We start from the raw sequence: 21,469 nt of genomic DNA, 5'->3' as shown, positions 1-21,469 counted from the left end.
GCCGTGGCCTTCGCCCGTGCTATGGCGGTCCTCAGAGCCTTTCTGGCCTCTTTGAGCACCGCCGCAGAGCTATTCAGCGCTTCCTCCATGCTCCGTCGCTTGGTGCGCGTGTGCGCCAAGCGGCCACGTCTGAGTCGGGCCAGTTCCGCGGACCACCAGTAGGCAGCACGGCGCGCCATAGGTCTGCTGCGAGGCATAGAGGCGTCGCACGCCCGAGTATCAGAGCCCCCATAACCGCTCTAAGTGGTCGCAGGTCCTCAATTCCGAGGGAGGAGAGATTAACTTTCTCCCTCGCGCTTTTGAGGACCTGCGCATATTTCTTTGGGTCGGCACAAATCACCGCCACAGCCGCCGTAGTCGGTGGCCTGATTTTTGGCGACTTGGCCGACCCTCGGGCGTTAGATCCTGCGGAGGTTGGACCTCTGGATCCACCCTGGCCTCCCCCTCGTCCTCTCTTCTTTTTCTTCTTCCCGGAAGAAGAGGAGGTTAAAGGAGGAGGATTATTTGAGAGGGGGGTTTGCGCCGTGATTTTTTAGGCTGGGGCCGTCTTTTTCCGTTCTGCGACCTTGTTCGCGGTACAGACGCCCATTTCGCGGAAGACGGCCTGGAGGAACCTGTTTAATATTTCCTTTAGGCCATCCTCCGTTACGGTATTCTTTTTTCTTTTCTTCTTGCCCTCCTTTGCCCATCTCGCTCTGTGGGGCGGAGAGAAGCGGGGAGGGAGGGGGGCGAAAAGGAGCAGAGATCACCCTCACATCCGCCGCGTTCGATAGGGGGTTCAATTGTTTTTGAACCCCCCTGAGCGGCGGAGCAAAGTATGGCTCCTTGATCTCCTCAATGCTCACCACCACGGGTTTTCCCTTTTTCCTCCGCCAGTTCTTAGTTCCCTGCGGGAGCAGTTCCTCAGTAGGGGATTCCACTTCTATCAAGTCCTCCGCCGAGGTTGGCTGGTGGGAAATCCCGCCTGTCAACGTGTCTATCACCTCGGCGTCGAGGCCCAGATCCGTCTGGACCTCGACGTCAGTGTATCCGTCACCAGTTTCAGCTCGGGTGGAGGAGTTCTTCTCAAGCAGCGCAACGCAAACGCGCAACTGCCCGAACTCTGCCTCCATCTTGAGTTTTTCCGCGGCTCATTTGGCCCGCGTTTTGGCTAGGGCCGCGGTATCTTCTCGGCGCTGTCGCGCCTCCTCGCCCTCCTCCTGCCTGGCAGGAATTGTGCTCAAGCCGGCTGTCAGGTCGGTGTACGCCGACCACAGGTTCTTTTTTATAGGGTCCAGTGTGTTGGTCGACCTCTCGTCCGACTTGGCCAACATGCCCAGGCTGCGGGTCATAACTGCCGCTATTGTCGCAATTGGCTCGTTTTTCAGCTCTTCCGCGCGTTCGAGGACCTCATTGTTGGCCCTCACAGCCCGCTCGGCGGAGGGCTTAATCTCCGGGTTCAGGATCGCTTTGTGGTCCCTTTTTATTTATCGCGCCTTTTCTTCCGCCGCTTTACGCGCTAGGGCCTCCGTCGGGAACTTCTCGCCCGAGTGGCGAGTAATTCTCGCGTAATTAGTAGTGATAGTAATTCGTTAGTATTTTTCGGTTAAAAGAATGATTGCAGTAAATGTGACAACAAATGATACAAGTGAATTAAGAAAAAAAGTGGCAAATCTCAAGTTTGATATTTAGACATTTTGTTTTATATTTAGACATTTAGCAGCGCATAATTTTTGTAATTTAAAAATTTTTTATTTTAATAAAACTTAATTATTTCTGTTTTTTCTTTAATTTTTTGAAATTTATTGTTATATATTTTATTGAAACTTTTATAAATTAAGTACATTCATTTAGGTTAAAAAAGAAAAATTTTTCAATAAAAATACGCAGATAGTATCATTTGATTTTTATTTGGAAAAGAATTATAGACACCGTCACTTGAGTTTAATTTAAAAAAATAAAGATACTATTATTTTATTTGTAAAAGTGGTACAGCAGTTATTTAAAAAAAACAATACATTTTTTTTTATATTTGGCGCAATTTAAAGATTTCATACATTTTTGGAAAGAATATATTTAGGTTGAATTAAATTTAAAATATTTATTTTTAAGTAAATACCACCTGGGTTAGGAATAGGAATATCTTTCAATAAGAATACAAAAATAACACAAAACCACTTAGGTTTTATATAGAAATTAATGAGAGTACCACATGGAAAAATCACACAGCTGCTTTTTGATGTCAGACAGGACTTGCAATTATGTTTTGATACCTGATAGTTTGATGAGGAATGTAGCGCCAATGTCCTCCGACCTGCTAAGTCCAAAACGGGCGGATCCCAATACCACACGGGACCGATAGCACACCACCACTCACAGCGACCAATGCCTAGACTTTTTCCGTTGATTGGATTAGATAAGTCAAGCTGATTGGTTGGTGGGCTATTGCATCGTGCGCTATCGGATCCCATCTGTCACGCTATTCAATTTGTCAGCCTGTCCTGGACTGGCTCCTATCCTCTCCTCTCGTTGTTAGCGCGTGCGCAGACCATACAGGTCCTTCTCATCTTGGCGGCCTATTATCTGCGGCGTCCCCCAAGGCTCCGTCCTTGGATCGTTGCTGTTTGCTATTTTCATCAACAACCTCAGGCACCACCTGCGCCATTGCTGCCACGTTTTTTATGCAGTCAATCTGCAAATTTATTTACACTTTACTCCGCGTGATTTTGGGGCTACGGTAGCGCAATTGCCGGGAGGGCGTTGATGCCATTAAGCGGTGGTCGGGGGCAAATTATCTGCGTCTTAACGTCGACTAAGGCAATGTTGTTGGGGAGCTCTCATTTCGTTAACAGCATTCGGGCTAACAATAACATTGCAATTTAACTCGGCGGCTGTCCCATCAAACTCGCCAATGGGGTGACCAATCTTGGGGTCCGTATTACTCCCACCCGTATTACTCCCACCCTTAGCTGTTCAGTACACGTCCTACTTACTTTTTGTAAAGTAAATGGTATCCTCTGAAGGCTGAAACTCTTTTGGAACAGTCTCCCGGATTTTGTGCACTTGTCTAGTGACTTCCCTCATTTTTCTTCACTTTGACAACTGCGCTACTATATTCACAGATCTCAACGGGGAGATAAGGATAAGGCTCAGACAACTTATAAATTCTTGCGTGCGGTTCATATATAACTTATGAAGGGACGACCACGTCTCTCACTTGTACGAAACGCCGGACTGGCTTAGATGACCGAAGAGCTTGTCTCACCTGCACTCTACTCTGCAACATACTCTCTTCTGGTTCTCCTTTTTACCTTGCTACTGATTTCCATTTTGTTTATCTAAAGCGTGCCAGGCCATCCTAGATCTTGCGGACCCGCTTACACATAAACCGCTTGCTTTTCCCGTACTCGGGTATGTCGTATGTACACCGCTGCTACTTTCTGCGTTTTTAACACATCTGCGTCTTTATCTTACCTTATTCTTTTATTGTTTGTATATTTTTGTTATTCTTGCTCTCTACTTTTATTTTTTCTTGTTTCTTGTTATTATTTTATTTTATTCTGTGGTAATTACCTATCATTTCTTACTTTGTCATTAATTATACCTTATTCTCCTATTTCTGTATTATAACGTATCTACTGTTTTTGCGTTCTTAAAGGCTTGCCTTAAAACGCCAATAAACGCTTTGTCTCTCTGTCTTTGTCTCTCTCTCTCTTCCTGCATGTTTATTTTTTAATCACATATTTTAAATGTGCTAGTTTTAACTTAAAAAAAATATTTTTTATACGTACAGAATTATTAAAAACAAGATATCAAATAGTTAAGTATCGTTTTTATAGCTAATGTTACTTAATGTCAGTAAGTGAGTTGATAAATAAATAAGAAAATAAAAATAGGATTGAGATTTTGAGATAGTAGGAGAGAGAGGTGGGTGGGAGGGAAAGTAATGTTTGAGCTGATCACTGCGATCGTCGCACGTAATTGCTGTATATACCAGTGAGTAGCGCCAGCCCTGCCTCTTCGCTATACGCGCCCAATTATTGGATAACTTTTTGTTTTTATAATTCAAAAACTAAGCTTCGGATAAGTTTTTGCAAAAGAAAAAGTTATTTCAGAATAACCTCAGGAATATGTCTTTTCAAAGACATGAGGTCTTTCTGAATCACCCTGTATCTCTTATATGTGTATATTTATATTTTAGTATATTTTTTATATTTTTTGGACATTATTAATATTGTTTATTATTATTATTGGGGAGAACGTGCTACCGCCAGTTTGTCACTGCAACTTAAGAATAATACAAACATTTAAAGATTTACATGAGTATTTCGCATAAATAGTATAGACGTTTCAACTTATTTTTTGGCTGATTTCTAATTGTCCGTTTTTTCTTGTTATTTGTAATATAAGAAATCCTATTTGTCAATTAATTATAATTATCATTAATCAATGCATATTATTTTCCGGTACAAAGTCAAGTCGTACAGGGTGAATAATCTTGATTTATGTCAATTATTGTGCATTGGAACACACGATGTCGGACTTAAGTCCAATCTAAGTCCGTATAGCAAAGAAGCAGGGCTGGCGCTACTCACCGGTATATACGGCAATTACGTGCGACGATTGCAGTGATCAGCTCAAACATTACTTTCTCTCCCACCCCCCTCTCTCTCCAACTATTTCAAAATCTCTATCCTATTTTTATTTTCTTACTTATTTATCAACTCATTTACTGACATTAAGGGTGATTGACGCCGGGAAGAGGGGTAAGAATCGGTGAGAAGACTTACATAAGGAAGAGTCCGTTTGAAATAAAGGCGTTTATTTCGGCACAGTCTCAATCTCTTACGAGCGTAAACTGCAATTATTACTCCCCCGATTGATTGTCAGTCAGAGCTTTTATACTAAAGTGATTACGCTAAGCCGTTGCTTGGCGCGATGACTTTCACCTGATCAGCGCTTTTGCAGCACGTTTTCAGTCGTTGTCCGTTGGATTTTTGGGATTTCGCGTTTTGGATTTTGCCTCGTGTTGTGAAAGTGCTTGCTGAGTGATTTTACGTCCAAATATTTACAAGATTTAAATCCGGACAATATGTACAGTGTGGATGTTTACAAATCAATGCGCAGGGTCTAGAGGCTTCGGACGCATGTACTTAGATATTGGCGATGTTCAGTGATCAGTTGTGAGGCTACAAATAAACTCACGCTGTTTACGTCGGCCATGAGCTCGTAGGCCGGACGGCCGCACGGATGAGGCAATACCGTATCGCGAGATCAGGTTTGATCGCGGACCGGCGCAGCGCGTGGAGGTTAATACCGCTGTATTCCGCAGATGGCAAGAGGTCTCCATGCCAAGAACACTTGCTAGAAGCGCGGAAACTGCGCACCCCTGGTCGTGGATCGTTGCTGCTGGTGAAATTAGAGAGCGGAATTTGCCAAGTTGTCAAGATCCCTTGACGAGGCCAAGATTGCTTGAGCCCGTTTCATTTAGTCAAAACTAGGATCGAACTGTTGTCAGCGGAGTCTTTGCAAAAGCCAACTTGCTTGACTCCGATTCGGACCTATATGGCTTTTCTTGGTCAAACGGATCATGAGAAAAAAGAGCTTTGATACGGAAAGTCTCTCGGTTTTTATTCCAGAAATCAAGATTTGGAGATGCTCGGGGAGCGGTCGGAATCAGCTTCCCCGCCACTCGAGATTGGGTACGGGAAATTTAAGCACGTTTGAACGAGCGAGATTGGCGACAACTGCACGTGCACGCCGAAACTGCCATCGCGCGGGATGTTTTTGCTTAATGCGCTCGAGTGCGCGTAAACTTGAGAAATTTATTAAGCGCTATGCACCTTGTCGCTGCTTTCCGGCGGATGTTCAGTCAGACAGCGTGGGATGATCCGGGGGGTGGTTACAGGATGGTTTGTTGCATTATTAAAAAGTTTCTAAAAAATTGCTATGTTCAATTGTCGTGAGTGGCGAAAGCCATCGCTAACTTAACATAAACAACCGGTGTAATATTATAATTAATTATTAAAGTAATATTGCATGATCAATATCACAGAAACACCGACAATGTGATACAATGACCGATATCCGAAATATAGAGTAAGTAACCCACTTGCAATGACAGAACATTTGCTGATTTGCAAGATTGAGATAGCCAGACCTTAGATAAAAAGTAGCCGCAAGAACACGAGTTTTAGTGTACCTTACACGTACAAGTATCGTGTTACTCTCGAACGGTTGTAAAAATGCTACTGTTGTCATTGCGCTTATTGCAATCCATTCAAACGGGAACAAAGAATAAACTTTGTCATAGAACCAATAAACTATTTGAAATTACAACGCTCTGGCTTTGACTTGGAAACACATCTTCACTTAATACCTCACTTAATACCGTGCCCATACCTCTTTAATTTCATAACATAATTGTCAAAAATAAAATATAAAATTATTTAGTACAATCTTATGCGGCTCTTCAATCGATGGGAATGACATTATTGAACCTCTCTTTGATGACATACTGTGGACTATTATGTAAGATTTTTCAACGATTTTCATTGTAACGATGGACCCCCGAAAATTGTTCCCGGCCAATATCAGTCGAGGGAAAAGTTGCCGGGTTATAATCGGGGGCGATTTGGGCGCACATTTTTAAACATTATATTCTCTGCCTGGCGGTAAACACCGCCAGAGAAATTATCCCCAACTATTGCACACGCCAAGTCGGCGCGCATACGCACTTGAAAAAAGCGCGCGTTCTTTCCACTCCGGCGACTCCGCCGTCAAGCGCCGAGAAAATAACGGAGTCGCCGGGTATAAATAGGTCGTGTGCTACAAACAGATCGTTTTTTTCCGTCAGCCAGCATTTCTGCCTGATCCGCTACGCTGATATACCTGAAAAACAGTGGTCGAAGGTACTTGGCCACGGCGAATGTACTCTGCCTTTCCGACATCTTTCCTGCCTTTCCGCGTTCACGAGAGCGCAAGCATCAAACTTTTAGTCAAGGTTCTTAGCGTGAGAAAAATCCTCGTCCTACTCTCGAGCAGCGTGAATTTTCTCTCCTCCAAGAAACGTAGAAAAACAGTACTGCTGAGTTTGGGGTTTCTAGTTGAGGTACTCGACGGGTTTTCACGGCATCCAATCGCCATTGCTTATCTTACATATGCGGCTGATCAACCGCTAGGCCAATTTGCGCCCCGCGAAGACCTCGCCGTAGGCCGCCCACCGCGTCACAAACCTCGAGATCGCGCTTGCGTAAGTCGCCGCTCATACGCGCGTTATTTCGATAACTGGCGACATCCCGCGGTCACATGTAAATAAATCAACCTGTTGTACATAACTGCGTTTTAAATCTGTCCATCCGCGCGCTATTTCTCGTAAAAGCATCTTTCCGTCAACGTTCACTTGTTCGTCCACGCGTTATACTTTGTAAAATATCTTTCTCACGTTGTTCCACGTGTCCGTTCGCGCGTATATACTTTCCATGTGTTTTCTGTAGCTTCTCTTTTCTATTGAAATTATGTAATTGTTTTTTTGTACATAGGAAACCCGCCGCGTAGTTATTCAACGCACCGAAACTCTTTTCTCTCTCCCAATCGAACTTTTTCTTTTGCACTGTTCCAGCAAGCTAGTCCGCGCAAAAATAAACGGTTTATTACATCATTATATGATTCTGAAGATTGCGCATCAAATTTTATCATGTGATTCTGAAGATGATTCAAAATGGAGCTGAAACGTGTAATTCATAGTGGACATTCATAGAACACTACAATTTGGTACAGTTAACGTACAGAGTAGGACTTAAGTCCGATGGACGCCGGAAAGGGGGTAAGGAATTGAAATGACCGGCCAAAGAATGAGTCCAAACGTTTTAATCTAGGCGTATATTTGACGAGTGCCAGATAATGTTCACGAGCGGCGGCTTGTATTACAACGGCGTATCTCGGTGGATACAAGTGTGTGTGGCTAATGGTGTGACTGAGTCTTCTTGTGAAGCTCTTTCGTAAGTGTAGCTAATGTTTTGACAGAAGGTATGCTTTGTATCAATGCTTGGGCAGTTCTCCGCCGCTTGAGTGTCAAGTAGACGTATGCCTTTACTCAGACTTGTTCCTGTATAAGGATACCAATGGGACGGTGTTCACATACAGGCGTTCACATACAGGCGCACACATCGACGCTTGGACCGCCGAGGTTGGAAAGAAAGCGCGTAAGTGCGTTTGCCATCTTTCCTATTCTGGGAGCCAGCAGCTCAAAGTGTCTGCCAAACTCTTAGGATTTAGGGTGAGCCTCAAATATTCTCTTCGGCGGCCTACTCAGATATCTGACCGGTCCACCCTTAAGATCCGGAGGCGGCCCCACCGAGACCGGTCGTAAAAGAACATGGCCTCGGTTTTGTTGGGAGCTACCTCCAGACCAAGGTCACAACCGCCTCCGCCCTTACTCACACCTTCTCCTAATCCATGCCTTCGGCCAGAACCAGTGTGTCATCTGCGTAACACACAATCCAGTAGCCAGGGGGGAAAGGGGTGCAGAACCCTTTATCATAAGCAAGATTCCATAGTTTCGGACCCAACACTCTACGGAACCTCGCAAAGCATATTTCGCCCGCGCACCCGTTTGACCTGCCCGAAATTCAATGCATCTACCCCGGAAATAGTTCCGGCGGACCTCTGCCAAATAGTAATAGGCAAATGCCTCCTCCACTCGTTCCCAGGGGAAGGAGTTGAAGCATTGACGATATCCAAAGATATCGCCAGCGCCTCTCCATTCCCGGTAATTTTATCTGAGAGGGCGTTTCTCCCTCAACTTTAGGATAACGTCCATAGTCGAGCGACTTTCCCGGAATCCGTATTGGCCCTCCGAGAGCCATTCCGGGACAGATGCCTAACAAGCCGGGATGAGATAATTTTCTCAAAGCATTTTCCAGCTTGTTAATGAGACATAAAGAATGATACGCGGACAAAAGATCTGGCGGCTTTCCCTCCTTCCTAAACAGGACTAGGCTGGCCCTTTTTTCAGACGGAGGAAAAGCCTCCTCCAAACACCTGAAAAATAATCCCACTAAGCGCGGGGCCATCTCCGGTGCAGTCAAGGCCCAAACGCGTCCGGGAATCCTGTTTGAGCCAGAAGCCTTAACTAAGTCCCTGAATTGCCTGGCAGTTTTCCAAAGTTTGTTCTCCGTGACCCTGAATTTCCCAGTCCAGTTATCTGACCTGTCCAATAGGGTACCCCTATTTTTAATTGGGAAAAAGATTTCTACTACTCGGGAGAGAAACTCGGGGTCAAGACTCTCCGTCACCGGCGGTGCCCTACCCCTAAGCTTTTTTACTACTATCCTGTACGAGCGCCTCTAGGGGTCCTTGTCCAGAGCTGTCACCAGGTTGTCCTAAGACCTGGCCTTCGCACTCATGATTGCTGTGTGTAGCGCCCCCTTTGATTCTTAGTTGGCTGCATGCGCATGGTCAGTCACAAAGGGGTTTCTTACGGCGCTCCCTCCAGGAGCCTTCTAACGCGGACGGAGGAGCGCCTGAGCTCAGCGATCTCCTCGGACAACCAGTAAGCGGCCTTCCAACCACTATGTTTTTTCCAGGGCATTGAGTCGTTGCACGCCCTCGCCATCATGCCTCGGATGCGTTCTATCTTCTTCTCCACTGGCAGATTAGATTTGTCCAGCATGGTCTCAGCCCAGACGATTGCCAGTAGGGAATCGGCGTCCAATTTCTTAAGGGTCCAACACTTTCCGGTTACTGCGTGCCGCCGTTGTCGGGCCACTATCTCGGGAGGGACAATCTCCACCCTATACGTTGTATACAGGTGGTTGGACAAAGACTCTATGTTCGTGACTACCCTTCATCCCGAGATCAGTCTCGCTGCGGGGGGAGTCGCCAGGATAATGTCTACCGACTCCTTGTTCTATTGCACGCATGTGCACGTGTTGCCTTCGTTGATCACAATGAGATTTAGACCCGCCGCCCAGTTTTTCAATAGGCCTCTTTGACTGCTAGCCCGCGGGAAACCCAACAACGTAGATTTCGCGTTGAAGTCTTCCGCAATAATGATCGGGCGGGGGCCGTATCTGCGTACAGTTTCCCACCGCGCCTCGAACGTCTCGAACTGGTCCAGCGAGTAGTAACAGCCGACCATGAAAAAGGACCCCCATTCAACAGCCACGAATCCCTCACCCCTAGTATTTTTGCGTGTTCAGCATGTGTAAGCGTTATCGTAACTAATTCGGGCAATTGCCGTTAATTTTTAGGGTTCCCAGGTTTGTTCGTATTGCGATAATACTTATGTACTGTCAATGAGTATAATTTTTTTCCGGTAACTCCAAACCGGTTGCCATGCGCCAGATTGTTAATGCTTGACCATAACAATTTATATTTTTATCAAAGGTTTTCAATGATTTATTAGCGCACAGTCTCTAGTAGTACAGTTTGTTGGCTTTACATTGGTTTACATTGGCGACACATTGATTATGTTGGAAGTGCATTGGGCAATATATTTCCCAATCTAATACAAATATTGCTTATAAAAAGAAGGTTAATGTGCTGCAAATGTTACGGGTCAATAATTGCACGATATTGCACTTACAATGGAAGTGCATTGGCCAAGGTTTTCCAACCTACTGCGAATATTGGTTACAAATGAAACCTAAGTATAACAATATTGAACCAATATTGCAATTTCAATATTGTACAAATGAGAGTAAATATCCACTTTTTAATATTGGACTAATATTGAAATCAGTTTACACACATTATACAAGGTATCCCAAACCGTTCTATAAAACTGGTCACATGAAGTAAGAATTATCAGGGATAAAAGTTCCGATTTTAAGAAAATATCACAAATGACTAGTAAAATAATTTGTTGTATCTTTGACTATTGATTGATTTATCATCAAATTTATTGTATTTTAGGATTATAAAGTTAATTGTAGTATATTATCATTGATTGTGTAACGATGCACACCCCCGAAAATACGATGCATCGTCCCCGGCCACCGACAGCCGGAGAAAGAGAGCCGCCGGGCTATAACCGGGGGTGCCTCGGGCACCCAAATATAAAAGTCAACAGAAACTTCGCGCGCTAAGATCGTGTCGGTCCATCGCGCGCGTCAAGTCGGCGCGCACGCGCATGCGAGGGAGCGCGCGTTCGCCCCACTCCGGCGACCCCGCCGTCAAGCGCCGAAAATGACGGAGGCAAACGGAGTCGCCGGGTATATATAGGGCCGCGTGCTCCGGGAAAAGGCACCTGTTTCCCGTCAGCCAGCATCACCCGATGATCCGCTGCGCCTGACAATCCCGGGAATAGAAGTGGTCGAAGGTTGCTTGGCCACGGCGGAGGTACTCCGCAGATTTCCGCACCGTTCCTCATCCTCCGCATTCTCTCGAGCCCGAGCGTCCAACTCTCGTCAAGGTCCTTGGCGAGAGGAGGACCCCCGATCAGCTCCCGAGCCGCGGTTACATTCCGCCCCGCCACGAAACGCAACCAAGCGGAATCGCCGACACGGGGTTTCGGCCGAGGTACTCGGCGCGTTTCGTGGCATCCCAGCCGCCATCATCATCGGCCCGCGCGCGGCCGCGGTAGCCCTACCGATTCGCGCGTTGCCACATCAAACCGCGAAGCTCTGCCCTACACGCATCGCGACACCGCGGGAAAGCCGCGCCCGCATCCAAGCGTCGCTCGCGTCCCGTCGCCTGGCGACACCTCGCGAAGCACCTGTACATACGGAAAACTGTAAATAGCCGCGTTCACCGAAACCTGTCCGTCCGCGCGCCGTTCTAAATTCTTGTAATTCGTCCGTCCGCGCGCCGTTCTCAATTCTTGTACTTTGTCCGTCCGCGCGCCGTTCTAACTTCTTGTATTTTGTCCGTCCGCGCGCAAAACAAGCGGCTGTACCCATTCGAACGTCGTAAAATAAAAGGCACATGTAAAACTCTAGCACACGCACATACCGCCGACTCATTATTTACGCACGTCCGACTCTTTCCTCCGCTTCCCGCACGAGACCTTTCAATCGCACCGCTCCGACGAGCTAGTCCGCGCGAGAGGAAATCGGCAACGTTACAATTGTTTTAAAAAGTTATTTATAAGTGTCAGAGTCAGAGAGGAACGTTTTACCCCTTCATGGGTTTAGTTGTTACTGCACTGGGGTAATTTGTTATCAAAAGATATAAGAGATTTGTTACCAAAAGTCATTTAAAAAAAAAATATTTTTTAATAAATTAAAACACGTGAATTATATTCATAATTAATATTTAATGAGCTAACGAGACAATCAGGTACATTAAAGCTAAACAACTGATATTTATATTTAATTATAATTATGTTAACAATCATAGTGTTTATAATAATTATAAACCACATTTAAAACTATTTTATCTCATCTTTTTGTGACAAACATTTGTATTTATGAGATCAGTACCTTTTTTTTGAGACGATGAGGGAAATGCTTATGGCACACCAGGTTGGCTAGACCTAGTAGTGTTGGACTCGAGTCAGGACGGTGCTAACCCGGCCACGTAATTTCAGCGACCAGGCTCGTCCCCCTCCCCCGCCTATCAACTAAAAACCTCACCGAGCCACCTCGCCCCATATGAAGGAAGGCCCCGGCCGACAGTACGCCTTTTCATCAGTAGCCTTCCCCCTGAGTTAGAGCGTGAGCCCCCCGACGCGCCAGTTTGTCAGGTTGGGAGAGGACGTGCCAGGGCGGCAAGCCGAGATACGTCAGCTGCCGCCTGTCCACCCCGGGGTAGCGCCGTGAAAAACACCGCACGCCCCCCTCGCGCTACTTTAGGGCAGGAGGCGAGCGCCGAACTTACCCATTCCGCGCCAACCCCCTGCCCAAGGTCCACTGGTCCCGAGGGACCAACCGGGCCTACCTCCTATCCTCAAGTGGCCGACTCGCCGGATGAGCGGAGACCCCGACTCATCGGGCGGTCCCACAGCCAGGGTTCTCGTCTCCTGAGCATCCCCGAGCGCAGAGGTAGCCAGAAACGAAGCCCAGGATCACGGAGTGCCCCCCCCCCCAGGGGGTCACTCCGCGGCCCTATCACCTCCGAGGATAGACGACCCTGGGGGAAAGGGCGCTAACGCCCTCTCCGCCCGGGGTCTCAACGCCTTCTTGGCAGGAGTGCTCGAGTCAAATCCCACTCGCTTCTTCCGTTGTGGGAGAGGGTAGGGCTCGAGCACCACCTTCGCCTGTGTGAGGTGAAGCACTCGGACTGTCGAGTACCTCGCACCTCTTTTTGGTCGGCGGACTCGCCCGGAGCCCAGAGGCTCCGGACAACTCCGACAAAATCTCAATTACCCCCGTGACGAAGGCCTCACCGACAGAGGCCTCCGTCACGGGAGGAGTCTCCTCTATGTCTATATCGGCCATTGGCCCCTCCGACACATCACCATCCATGGCCTGAGCGCCGGGCGGGGTGGGAGGCGGAGGGGTCAGCGGCCGATCATCTTCTAAGTCTCCGCCCTCCTCCCGCTGCGGAGGAGGGGGAGCTCTCTTCGCCGGTCGAACAGCCGGGGGAACCCTTGCGCACTTCTTACCGCCGGGGCGGTGATTGTGCACTTTGCCTTTGGAGGCACACTCTAGGCAGAACGGCTTATTCGCGCATTCCGCCTGGGTATGCCCCTCCCCCCCATAATAAAGCAGCACCGGGCCCTCGACACCGCCAGGGCACCGGTGCTGCGTATGTCCCTGGGCTAGGCACCGGAAACATTGCTGTGGAGGCGCCTTAAGCACCTCCACGCGAGCCGCCATCCAACCCAGGGCCAGAATCCCCGACCGGGCGATCTTCGCAGCAGCGGCGACTGGGCACTGCACTATTACAGAGCCCAGCCCCCGCTAACTGCGCGTCACGGACTTATCTTTGTAATGTTTGTCGCACTGGGTAGCTCAATTGTAAGTAGCCGATGTCTCGATCACCTACAAAGATATTTTGGATTGTCAATTTGTCTGGTTACGCTCATCGGGAGATCCTTCCTCAGTCATCGGGTAATATTTCAGATTCACTACGCGTTGTTATCTTATACGCGACTGATATACGTTGTGATTATTGCGCCAAGGGAATACGGAATTTGTGAAAGGTATTAACGAGAGACTGATTAATGTCTTACGGCACTTTATGAAATTAACAAAGTCATTTATTAATTATATTTCCGCATACACGTTTGAACCAAACTCGTAAAGCGATGAATTTTCGTATAATCGTTTCTTATACATACTGGTACCGCGCATTTACACTATCTCGCACACTCCCGAGCATTCACACTGACGCGTCCCTCGTTGCGTTTTAACGTGTTTCGTACAAGGATCTTACGCATTTATCTAACGCGTCTTTTAAAATAGCAGTCAACATAACAGATCGCCTATGGCGTTGCGCGACTTAGTAAGAATAAAATAAAATAAAAATTTATCTCAAGTTTTAAAACTAATACTCGACGGTATGCGTTTATCACATATTTCAAAATTACTACTATGCTACGTTTGAAAGGCTTTAACATGTTGACTCTTCGCTCTCCTAGAACGACTAACGCTTGAGAATCCCTTCTCGAGCGCCCCGAATCGCCTTTACTCTCACGGGCAAACAGCTTGATGACGTGGGCTAATAAGAGCCTACGCTGCTTCTACCAAGGGAGAAACGTAAAGTCAAATAGATGTCTAATTGACGTCTATTCGATGATCTAAGACAAGTCGATTTTTGCATCTAAGTAGATGTCGAAATGGTCTCTATTAGACGCATCTACTAGACGTCTTGTAGATGTCTTATAAACGTTGATTAGACGCTTTATGTAAAAGCCGTTTCAAACCACGCATTAAAAATTAAGATTAAAATTTAACTAAACAGAACAAAGAAATTTTGTTCTAATGCTCAAATATGGCGTATTCGATTTGCTGACTCTGGGTCGAGTCAAATAAAAGAGAGAGTAAATAAGAATATCATTCTTATTCATTCTCTCTTTCGTTTGACTCGACCTAGAGTCAACAAATCGAATACGCCATTAGTCTTTTGTCCTGATTAATTAAATTTCAATCTTCACTTTTTAATACATATATGTATAACCTGAAATAGACTTAACCCAACGGATTATTAATATATGTTAATAAAGTGTGAAAATTATAATTTCGTGTAATGTAAAAATGTCAATTTATTTATACGTAGAACATATAGTACATTTTTGAAAAAATGATATTTTTATTTGTATGTAGTACATATAATAAGCATATTCTTGAAAAAATATACATTTTTGATAATTTTATAGTTAAAAAATTTTATCTACATTTAAAAATTAAAAAACTTTACTAAATTTTAAAAAATACAAATGAAACAAAAGTAATTATATTAATAAAACAAATATATTATTAAAATAAACACATAAAAAAACTAAATTATTAAGAAAGTATTAAAGTATATTATTAATAAACATATAGTTTTTAAATCAGTCAAAAATAATAAAAATTGTTTTTATTTAACCTCTTCTCCCTTTGCCATTTCGCAGCCATGACCTGAGAGATTTCAATGCTTCACTTAGATCACTTTCTTCAAATTTTAACAAAAATGTACCTGAAAAAATTAACACACGTACGGATTAAAAAATATCAACATTCACAAAATAAAAAAAATAGGAACAAAGAAGAAAACTAACAAATTTTAAAAATTATACAATAAAAAAGCTTATAAACAAAGACAAGTGCTAGTGTAAATAAATATTGAGCTGGATCTTTCTTTTTTTCTTGTTTTTATCTCTATTTTCCTTTTTCCTTCCTTTTTCTTTGATTAAATTTTAAAAAGCGTATTACATATTATGGCCCGTATTCAGAATGCGCTTTTAAAAATGTTAACGCGCTTTTTTGTCATTCTATCATTATTGTTTATTATACGTAAAATAAGAATAAAATGACAAAAAAGTGCGCTAACATCTTTAAAAGAGCATTATAAATACGGGTCTATATGGATACTACGTGCATATGTATACTTTGCGGAAACCAATCTCTTCATTTATAATTACTAACCTTGTACTAATTCCCATAATTTGGTAGATTTGAAAGCAAATTTAGCTCCATGGCTATCAAAGTTGAACTCTTGAGCAAGAGAGTTACTCATGAGGTTTGACATGAATTTGACAGATACTGCTCGAGCTTCATCATTACCCAAAGAAAAAGACTTTAAATACACTACTCAAAAGAAAATAGGGAACACTTTCCAGACACCAAAAATTAGGCTATTTTCAAATGACTGTAACTCGGTGAAAAATCATCGTAGATAAAAAATAAAAAAAGCATTTTGAAGCTTGAAGATCCAACTTTAACGCTCTATCAGCAGATTTTCAAAATTCTTTTAACTTCCTTGTCTTATGCAGTAAAAAAGCACACCCTGTTTTGTTCCTTAAAATTTCGTATTTTTGACACTTTGCAGCTCGACCAACAAATTTTTTTCGAACAATTCAAGTAAAGCTTCATAAACTACAACATTTTGCCTACAAAATGCCTTTTTTAAAATTTCTCTACGATTTTTTTTGACCGAGTTACGCTACTTTGAAGCTAAACCTGCATTTTTTACAAATGATATCCGTACTCCGTGAAAAATCATCGTAGACAAAAAATCAAAAAACCATTTTAAAGCTCGAAGTTCCAGCTTTAACATGCTGTTAATGGTTTTCAAAAATTTTCTCAATTTCTTAGTACTATGCCCCAAAAAAGATACACTGTTTTTTCCTTAAAATAACGTATCTTTAACAGCCTGTAGCTCAATAAAAAAATTTTTCTCGACAAATCCAATGCAAGTGCCATAAAGTATGACATTTTCTCTACAAAATGCTTTTTTTAAAGTTTCCTCTACGATTTTTTTTGACCGAGTTACAAGACTTTGAAGATATACATTTTTTGCAGTACATTTTTCCGAAAAATGACGTCTACCGCCGACATTAGCATTACCCAATGTGCACCACGTGGAGGTTGCCGGTCGGATTTTTGAACATCATGAGTGTGTGTGTGTGTGTGTGTGTGTGTGTGTGTGTGAGTGTGCGTGTGTGTGTATGTGTGTGTGTGTGTGTGTGTGTGTGTGTGTGTGTGTGTGTGTGTATGTATGTATCACAGCAGAGATAAGGACCCCGCAGTTCGTCACTTCTGCAGTATTTAATGACTCCAAACCCTCTCTGCTGTGTGTGTATGCGCTCGCGCGCATGAGAGTTCAATAGTGTGTATTTCCTCCTCTCTGATCAATTACTGCTTGCAAGCGTTCTTGCATATTTATACATCTTGCAATACGATCTTGCGGAATGTTGTGCCAAATTTCCGTTAAAATTTCTCCCAATTCTTCTAAATTTCGCGGCTGTTCCTCGCGACGCCTTAATCGTCGTTCCATTTCATCCCAAATGTGCTCGATTGGATTTAAGTCCGGGCTATTGGCGGGATGATTTAACAGTCTAATTGCGTGTCGTTGAAAAAAACGTCGCGTTACATTCGCCGTATGAGGTCGAGCGTTGTCCTGCATAAAAATAAAGTTCCGACAGGTTCGATTTAATAGCAAAACGTGTGGTCGTAGAATATCGTTGATATAACGAACACCCGTCATTGCCGGAGGTGGCAGGATCACTAGATCACTTCGTCTTGTAAGTGATATACACCCCCACACCATCACGGAACCGCCGTTGTAGGATCGTATTGGCATAACGCAACGTCGATCATAGCGTTCATTTCGTCGATGCCAAGTACGTATACGAGCATCATTGCCATAAAGGCAAAAACATGATTCGTCGGAGAAATATACATTTCTCCAATCCTGTGAACTGTAAACATATAGTCGTCTTAGTCTAAAAAAAATCTCTTTTTAGACAAAGATGACCATATGTAAACATTGCATGCTCAATACAATAAAATTTTGTTTAGTACGCCGGCGATTCTCGCAGTGTGATAAGCGACACGGAATTTTCAAAATGCCGCGTAGACATTTATCGGCCGTAGAAGTTGCACGCATAATTGCGCTTTTGCAACAAGGTTTTAGTATGCGTTATGTGGCGCAAGATATTGGTGCATCTGTGTCCGTAGTGAGTAGAGCTTGGTTACGATATCAAGACACGGGAAATTACACGAGACGTGAAGGTAGTGGTCGTTCTCGATTAACGACAAATAGACAAGATCGAGCCATTGTTCGTTATGCATTAGAAAGACGAATAATTACCGCAAGAAACATTCGTAATGACATTCATTTGCGCCATGTGTGCGAACAAACAATTTGCAACCGTTTGAGAGAAGCCGGTCTTCGTTCTCGTGTTCGTGCACAAGTACCAAGACTCACACTCGTACATCGCCAAGTACGTTATCAATTTGCGCGCGATCACATAAATTGGACCGCTAGGGATTGGAGAAATGTATATTTCTCCGACGAATCATGTTTTTGCCTTTATGGCAATGATGCTCGTATACGTACTTGGCATCGACGAAATGAACGCTATGATCGACGTTGCGTTATGCCAATACGATCCTACAACGGCGGTTCCGTGATGGTGTGGGGGTGTATATCACTTACAAGACGAAGTGATCTAGTGATCCTGCCACCTCCGGCAATGACGGGTGTTCGTTATATCAACGATATTCTACGACCACACGTTTTGCTATTAAATCGAACCTGTCGGAACTTTATTTTTATGCAGGACAACGCTCGACCTCATACGGCGAATATAACGCGACGTTTTTTTCAACGACACGCAATTAGACTGTTAAATCATCCCGCCAATAGCCCGGACTTAAATCCAATCGAGCACATTTGGGATGAAATGGAACGACGATTAAGGCGTCGCGAGGAACAGCCGCGAAATTTAGAAGAATTGGGAGAAATTTTAACGGAAATTTGGCACAACATTCCGCAAGATCGTATTGCAAGATGTATAAATATGCGAGAACGCTTGCAAGCAGTAATTGATCAGAGAGGAGGAAATACACACTATTGAACTCTCATGCGCGCGAGCGCATACACACACAGCAGAGAGGGTTTGGAGTCATTAAATACTGCAGAAGTGACGAACTGCGGGGTCCTTATCTCTGCTGTGATACATACATACACACACACACACACACACACACACACACACACACACACACACACACACACACACACACACACACACACACACACACACACACACACACACACACACACACACACACACGATGTGCAAAAATCCGACCGACAACCTCCACGTGGTGCACATTGGGTAATGCTAATGTCGGCGGTAGACGTCATTTTTCGGAAAAATGTACTGTAAAAAATGTATATCTTCAAAGTCTTGTAACTCGGTCAAAAAAAATCGTAGAGGAAACTTTAAAAAAAGCATTTTGTAGAGAAAATGTCATACTTTATGGCACTTGCATTGGATTTGTCGAGAAAAATTTTTTTATTGAGCTACAGACTGTTAAAAATACGTTATTTTAAGGAAAAAACAGTGTATCTTTTTTGGGGCATAGTACTAAGAAATTGAGAAAATTTTTGAAAACCATTAACAGCATGTTAAAGCTGGAACTTCGAGCTTTAAAATGGTTTTTTGATTTTTTGTCTACGATGATTTTTCACGGAGTACGGATATCATTTGTAAAAAATGCAGGTTTAGCTTCAAAGTAGCGTAACTCGGTCAAAAAAAATCGTAGAGAAATTTTAAAAAAAGCATTTTGTAGGCAAAATGTTGTAGTTTATGATGCTTTACTTGAATTGTTCGAAAAAAATTTATTGGTCGAGCTGCAAAGTGTCAAAGATACGAAATTTTAAGGAACAAAACAGGGTGTGCTTTTTTACTGCATAAGACAAGGAAGTTAAAAGAATTTTGAAAATCTGCTGATAGAGCGTTAAAGTTGGATCTTCAAGCTTCAAAATGCTTTTTTTATTTTTTATCTACGATGATTTTTCACCGAGTTACAGTCATTTGAAAATAGCCTAATTTTTGGTGTCTGGAAAGTGTTCCCTATTTTCTTTTGAGTAGTGTAGTAGCACTAAAATAAAACATAAATTTTGATATAAAAATAAATACATACATAAATGCATTATTATAATCAAGTAAAGGAATATATAGTTTAATCATTAGAGCAACCAACTATGCTAGCGACTTGCTTTCATTTGACTAAATTGAAAATTGACTGCATTGAAAAAAATTGTTTAAATTTAAATTATTTAAATACAAAAATGTTTGTTTTTGCCAAAATCAAAATCAAGGTTTTCAGGAAACAATTTTATTATATTAAACATTTATCATAAAGATATGTAAAACGTAAAGCATTACTCACTGTGTCTGCAAGCTGTACACCATTTGAAAGAAATTTTTCAAATCTTTTGACCTGCTCTATAGTTTCTAAAGGAAGTGCAGGCATATTTGAAGGCTTAGAGAGAATTTTTTCTTCTGGTAGTAAAATTCTATTCAATTTGGATTGATTTATAAGTACCATGTCAAGTTTGGCTCTCACTGTGTCCACTTTTTTATCCAATGTTGTCAAAAATTCTTTCAAATCTATATATATAATAATCATTAAATTATTAATAAAAGCTAAGAAAAATATATATTAAGAGTACAAATTGAAAACCGCCGTTTTTTGTCAAAATTTGAGGATTGATTGTTGAAAAATGGTTACATACTTATTCTTGAAAGTATTGTCCATTGCTGGCCACTACTTTCTCCCACCTTTCGGGCAGCATACGAATCCCGCGTCGAAAAAACTGCTCGTCTTTTGCGGCGATCCACGAATCGACCCAGTTTTTGGCCTCTTCATAATAATGGAAGTGCTGCTCAGCCAGGCCATGCGCCATTGATCGGAACAAGTGGTAATCTGAAGGGGCGATGTCAGGAGAATACGGCGGATGAGGTAAGACATCCCATTTCAATGTTTCCAGATAGGTTTTAACGACCTGAGCAACATGTGGCCGAGCGTTGTCGTGCAGCAACATCATTTTTTCGTGTCTTTGCTCGTATTGTGGCCGTTTTTCCTGCAATGCTTGGCTCAAACGCATTAGTTGTGTTCGGTAGCGAGCTCCTGTGATGGTTTCACCCGGTTGCAACAGCTCATAATAAATCACGCCGAGCTGGTCCCACCAAATACACAGCATGAGCTTCGAGTCATGGATGTTTGGCTTGGCCGTCGATGTTGATGCATGGCCGCGGTAGCCCTACGATATTTTTCGCTTTGGATTATCATAATGGATCCACTTTTCATCGCCGGTTACAATACGATGCAGAAAACCCTTCCGTTTTTGCCGTTGGAGCAGCTGTTCGCACGCGAAAAAACGCCGTTCGACGTCTCTCGGCTTTAATTCGTATGGCACCCAGTGTCCATGCTTTTGGATCATTCCCATGGTTTTCAAACGATGTAAAATAGCTTGTTGAGTCACGCCCAATGAATCTGCAAGCTCCTGTTGCGTTTGAGATGAATCTTCATTCAGTAATGTTTCCAATTATGCGTCTTCAAACTTTTTCACCTGTCCGGGACGCTCCTTGTCTTCTACGCCG

General features: G+C 43.5%; 1 protein-coding gene across 1 annotated transcript in view; it reads left to right on the top strand.

The window, feature by feature from the left end:
* Positions 1-21,469, top strand: part of LOC120357934 (insulin-like growth factor-binding protein complex acid labile subunit) — a 603,658-nt gene that overhangs the window by 210,911 nt on the left and 371,278 nt on the right. The gene's annotated exons all lie outside the window — the stretch shown is intronic.

The sequence above is a fragment of the Solenopsis invicta genome, chromosome 5 (assembly GCF_016802725.1).
Source record: "Solenopsis invicta isolate M01_SB chromosome 5, UNIL_Sinv_3.0, whole genome shotgun sequence".
NCBI classification, from domain to species: domain Eukaryota; kingdom Metazoa; phylum Arthropoda; class Insecta; order Hymenoptera; family Formicidae; genus Solenopsis; species Solenopsis invicta.
The sequence above is the reverse complement of the archived record's forward strand: the minus strand, read 5'-3'. Positions and strand labels throughout refer to the sequence as shown.